The following is a 6,910-nucleotide window of genomic DNA, read 5'->3' on the forward strand; positions in this document are numbered from 1 at the left end:
TTCCATTCTACTCCACTCCATTCATTTCCATTCCATTTCATTCCACTGCACTCCACTCCACTCCACAGCACTCTTTTCCAGTCCATTCTATTTCACGCTATTCCACTCCACTCCATTCCATTCCATTATACTCCAATACACTCCACTACACTCCATTCCACTCCATTCCAGTCCATTCCAGTCCACTCCAGTATACTCCACTGCATTCCATTCAATTCCATTGCACTCTAATCCTTTTAAATAAATTCCAGTCCTCTCCCCTTCATTCCATTCCACTCAACTCAACTCCATTCCACTCCAATCCAGTACACTCCAATCCACTCCACTCCATTCCATTCCACTCTATCCCATTACATTCCACTCTACTCCATTCCATTCCATTGCACTCCATTCCATTCCATTCCACTAAACTCCATTCCATTCCATTCCATTGCACTGCAATCCACTCCAATCCACTCCACTCCACTTCACTCCATTCCACTACATTCCATTCCTCTCCATTCCACTCCACAGCATTCCATTCCATTCCACTCCGCTTCACTCCACAGCATTCCATTCCACTCCATTCCACTCCACTGCATTCAATTCCACTCCATTACTTTTCATCCATTCCACTCCATTCGAGTCCATGCCACTCCACTCCACTCCATTCCATTCCATTCCACTCCACTTCTTTCCATTTCACTCCACTCCACTTCCCTGCATTCCACTAAACTCCACTCAACTCCACTCAACCGCATTCCATTGCAATGTACTCCAGTCCATTCCATTCCACTGTACTCCATTCCTTTCCATTCCACTCCATTCCACTCCACTCCAGTCCACTCCATTGCATACCATTCCATTGCATTCCATTCCACTCCAATACATTCCAATTCACTCCACTCCATTCCACTCCACTTCACTCCATTCCACTCCATTCCATTCCACTCCATGTCACTCCACAGCATTCGATTCCATTACAGTCCGCTCCACTTCACTGAATTCCATTCCACTCCATTCCACTGCACTGCATTCGATTCCACTCCTTTCCTTCCCATTCCATTCCACTCCATTCGATTCCACTCCACTCCACTGCCATCCATTCCATTCCACTCCAATCCAGTTCTTTCCATTTCACTCTACTCCACTTCCCTCCATTCCACTCCACTCCACTCAACTCCACTCAACTCCACTCCATTCTGTTCTAATATACTCCATTACATTCCATTCCACTGTACTCCATTCCATTCCATTCCACTCCATTCCACTCCATTCCAGTCCACTCCACTGCAATCCATTCCATTTCATTCCAATCCACTCCACTCCACTACATTCCATTATATTCCATACCATTCGAATCCATTCCGTTCCACTCCGCTCCATTGCAGTCCAGTCCACTCCATTCCTGTCCACTCCACTCGACTACATTCCATCCATTCCACTCTATTGCATTCCACTACACTCCATTCCACTTCAGTAAACTCCACTCAACTACGTTCCATTCCACTACACTCCATTCCTCTCCATTCCATTCCAATCTACTCCATTTTATTCCATTCCAATTCACTACATTACACTCCACTCCATTCCACTGGATTCCACTCCATTCCACTGCATTCCAGTCGACTCCACTCCACTCCACTCCATTCCATTGCATTTCACTGCACTGCACTCCACTCCACTCCGTTACTTTCCAAATCAATCAAGTCTACTCCTTTACATTCCACTCCACTCTACTCCACTCCACTCCATTCCATACCATTCCGTTCCATACCATTCAATTCCATTTCACTCCATCACAATCCACTCCACTCCACTCCATTCCATTCCACTCCACTCCACTCCATTCGACTCCACTGCATTCCACTCCACTCCATTCCACTCCACTCGGCTCCATTCCATTCCATTTCCTTCCACTCCACTCCTCTCCATTCGAATCCATTCCACTCCATTCCACTCCACTCCACTCCATTCCATTCAATTCGATTCCATTCCACTGCAATCCACTCCACTGCATTCCACTTCATTCCACTGCATGGTACTCCATTCCATTCCACTCCAATAAATTCCATTCCATTCCATTCCATTCCACTGCACTCCAGCCCATTCCATACCAATGTATTCCCTTCCACTGCATTCCAATCTACTCCACTCCACTTCACTTCACTCCACTTCATTCCATTCCACCATACTCCATTCCCATTCCACTCCAATCCACTCCACTCCATTCAATTCCATTCCATTCCATTCCACTAGATTCCACTGCATTGCAGTCCACTCCACTCCACTCCATTCCATTCCAATCCACTGCATTTCATTCGACTCTAATCCATTCCATTCCACTCCATTGCAGTCCATTCCACTATACTCCACACCATTCCATTCCATTCAACTCCACTCCAGTCCATTCCACTCCATTCCACTCGACTCCATTCCATTCACTCCATTCCACTCCATTCAAATCCATTATATTCCACTCCATTATACTCCACTCCTTTCCATTGTATTACTCTCCACACAACTGCACTCCATTCCATTCCACTCCATTCCACTCTACTCCATTCCATTCCTCTCCACTCCACTCTACTCCAGTCCACTCCATTCAATTCTACCCTATTCCATTCCTCTCCATTCCACTCCACTTCACTCCATTCCACTCCAATTCATTCCATTCCAATCCACTTCATTCCACTCCATTCCATTCCACCGCACTCCTTTCCATTCCACCGCACTCCTTTCCATTCCACCGCACTCCTTTCCATTCCACTCCAATGCACTCCACTACACTCTAATAAACTCTATTCCATCGCACTTCAAACCATTCCATTCCATTCCATTCCATTCCATTCCATTCCATTCCATTCCATTCCATTCCATTCCTCTCCACACCACTCCATTTCACTCCAATCCTCTCCACTCAACTCCACTCCACTCCATTCCATTCCATTCAATTCAACAGCATTGCATTCCATTGCACTCTACTCCATTCCACTCCACTCAATTCCACTCTACTAAATTCTATTCCATTCCATTCAACTGAATTTCAATCCATTCTACCCAACTCCATTCCATTCTACTCCACTCCATTCCATTCCCTTCCATTCCATTCCACAGCACTCCACTCCACTGCACTCCACTCCATTCCACTCCATTCCACTCCTCTCCATTCCATACTATTCCACTCCACTCCACTTCACTTTATTCCATTGCACTGCATTCCACTCCAATCCGTTCCATACCAGTGAATTCCATTCCATTCCATTCCAGTAAATTCCATTCCATTCCACTCCACTCCATTCCTTTCCACTCCCCTCCACTCATTTCTAAACTACTTCACCCTCTCCCCCAACTCCATTCCATTGCACTCTACTCCATTCCATTTTATTCCATTCCATTCCATTCCATTCCACTCGATTCCACTCCACTCCATTTCACTCCATTCCACTAAATTCCACTCTATTCCTGTCCATACCCGTTCACTCTACTCCATTCCATTGCATTCCACAGCGCTCCCCTCCACTCCAATCACCTGCACTCCATTCCATTCCACTCCATTCCATTCCACTCAACTACACTCCATTTCATTCCACTCCACTTCGCTCCATGCCACTCCACTCCACTCCACTCCATTCCAGTCCACTCTACTCCATTCCATTCCATTCCATTCCACTACATTGCACTCCACTCCATTCCACTCAATTCCACTCCATTCCACTCCTTTCCAGTCCACTCTACTCATATCCATTCCATTCCATTCCACTGCAATCCACTCTACTCCATTCCAAATTATTCAACTCCACTCCTTTCCATTCCAGTCCACTCTACTTCACTCCACTCCACTCCACTCCATACCACTCCATTCCATTTCACTCCATTTCACTCCATTTCACTCCATTCAAATCCATTCTGCTCCACTCTATTCCATTCCATTCAAATCCACTCCATTCCACTCCACTCCATTCCACTCCACTCTGCTCCATTCCATTTCATTCCTTTCCACTGCACTCAAATCCTTTTGAATCCATTCCACTCATTCCACTCCTCTCCATTCCATTCCATTCGATTCCATTCCATTCTACTCCAATCCACTCCACTCCATTCCACTTCATTCCACTCCATTGTACTCCATTCCATTCCACTCCACTCCGTTCTACTCCATTCCATTCCATCCCACTGCACTCCACTCCATTACTTTCCAATCTATTCCCTTCCACTCCATTCCAATATACTCATCTCCACTTCATTCTACTCCACTTCACTCCACTCCACTTCATTCCATTCCAGAGTACTGCATTCCATTCCAATCCATTCCGCTTCCCTCCATTCAATTCCATTCCACTCGTTTCCACTAGATTCCTCCGCATTCCAGTCCACTACAATGCACTCCATTCCATTCCATTCCACTGCACTCCACTCCATTCCATTCCAATCCATTCCAATCCACATCTTTCCTTCCAGTCCACTCAACCCCATTCCACTAGATTCCTCCGCATTCCAGTCCACTACCACCCACTCCATTCCATTCCATTCCACTGCACTCCACTCCATTCCATTCCAATCCATTTCAATCAACATCTTTCCTTCCAGTCCACTCCACTCCATTCCAATCCATGCCACTCCATTTCACTCCATTCCACTCCACTCCATGGCATTCCATTCCATTACAATCCATTCCATTTCATTCGACTCCATTGCATTGCATTCCACTCCATTCCAGTCCTTTCCACTCCACTCCACACTACTAGATTCCATTCCACTCCACTCCAGTCCATTACACTCCATTCCACTCTACTCCACTACATTCACTCCGTTCCCCTCAATTCAAATCCACTCCATTCCACTCCATTCTTCTCCACTCCTTTCCATTCCATTCCATTCCACTCAACTCCACTCCATTCCGTTCCACTCCATTCCATTTCACTCCATTCAAATCCATTCTACTCCACTGCATTCCCCTCCACTGCATTCCACTCCACTCTGCTGAATTCCATTTCATTCCTTTCCACTCCACTCCACTCCTTTTGAATCCATTCCAATCTAAACCACGCCACTCTACTCCATTACATTCGATTCCATTCCATTCCACTCCAATCCACTCCATTCCATTCCACTCCATTTCACTCCATTGCCCTCCATTCCATTCCACTCCACTCCATTCCACTCCATTCCATTCCATCCTTCTGCACTCCAGTCCAATCCATTCCAATCTATTACCTCCCTCTCCATTCCAATCTACTCCACTCCACTACATTCTACTTCACTTCATTCCAGTCAACTTCATTCCATTCCACTGTACTGTATTCCATTCCATTCCACCCCATTCCACTCCCCTCCATTCAATTCCATTCCACTCCATTCCACTAGATTCCACTGCATTCCAGTCCACTCCACTCCACTCCTTTCCATTCCATTCCACTGCAGTCTACTCCATTCCATTACAATCCATTCCAATCCATATCTTTCCATTCCATTCCATTCCAGTCCAATCCAATCCATTCCACTACATTCCACTCCACTCCACAACATTCCATGCCTTTCCATTCCATTCCAATCCATTCCATTTCATTCGACGCGATTCCATTCCATTCCAATCCATTGCAGTCCATTCCACTACACTCCACACCATTACATTCCATTCCACTCCACTCCAGTCCATTACATTCCATTCCACTCGACTCCACTCGATTCACTCCGTTCCCCTACGTTCAAATCCACTCCATTCCACTCCATTCTACTCCACTACTTTCCATTCTTTTAAACTCCACTCAACTCCACTCCATTCCATTCCACTCCATTCCACTCTACTCCATTCCATTCCTTTCCACTCCACTCTAATCTACTCCACACCATTCAATTCCACCCTATTCCATTCCCCTCCATTCCACTACACTCCACTCCATTCCACTCCAATTCATTCCATTCCAATCCATTTCATTCCATCCCACTCCATTCCACTCCACTCTGTTCCATTCCACTCCAATGCACTCCACTCCACTCCAATACACTCTATTCCATTCCACTCCAATGCACTCCACTCCACTCCAATACACTCTATTCCATTCCACTCCAATCCCTTCCATTCCACTCCATTCCATTCCCCTAAACTCCACTCCATTCCACTCCAGTCCACTCCATTCAACTCCATTCCACTCTATTCCATTCCATTCCATTGCACACCATTCCACTGCATTGTACTCTACTCCATTCCACTGCACTCCTTTCCACTCCACTATATTCCATTCCATTCCATTCAACTCTATTCCAATCCATTCCATTCCATTCCACTCCACTCCATTCCACTCCACTATATTCCATTCCATTCCATTCTACTCCATTCCAATCCATTCCACTCCATTCTACTCCACTCCATTCTTTTCCATTCCATTCCATTCCACTGCACTCCTTTCCAAGCAAGTCCACTCCACGACACTACACTGCAGTCCATTCCATCATTCCATTCCACTCCACTCCATTCTATTCCAATTCACTGCATTCCTTTGCATTCCATTCTACTCCATTCCACTCAATTCCACTCCATTCCATCCATTCCATTCCATTCCACCCAATTCCAGTCCATTAAACTCCATTCCACTCCACACCACTCCATTCCACTCCACTCCACTCACTGCATTCCATTCCACTCCATTGATCTCCACTCCATTCCTTTCCATTCTAATCCACTTCACTCCATTCCACTCCACTCCATTCCACTCCATTCCACTGCACTTCAATCCATTCCATTCCATTCCAATTCTTTCCACTTCACTCCACTGCATTCCACTCCACTCCACTCCATTCCATACCATTCCATTTCATTCCATTCCACTCCACTCCATTCCACTCCAGTCCATTCCATTCTTTTCCATTCAACTCCCCTCCACTCGACTTGACTTCATTCCACTCCATTCCATTGCATTGCACTCCATTC

Source organism: Pongo abelii, chromosome Y (assembly GCF_028885655.2).
Source record: "Pongo abelii isolate AG06213 chromosome Y, NHGRI_mPonAbe1-v2.0_pri, whole genome shotgun sequence".
Lineage (NCBI taxonomy): Eukaryota > Metazoa > Chordata > Mammalia > Primates > Hominidae > Pongo > Pongo abelii.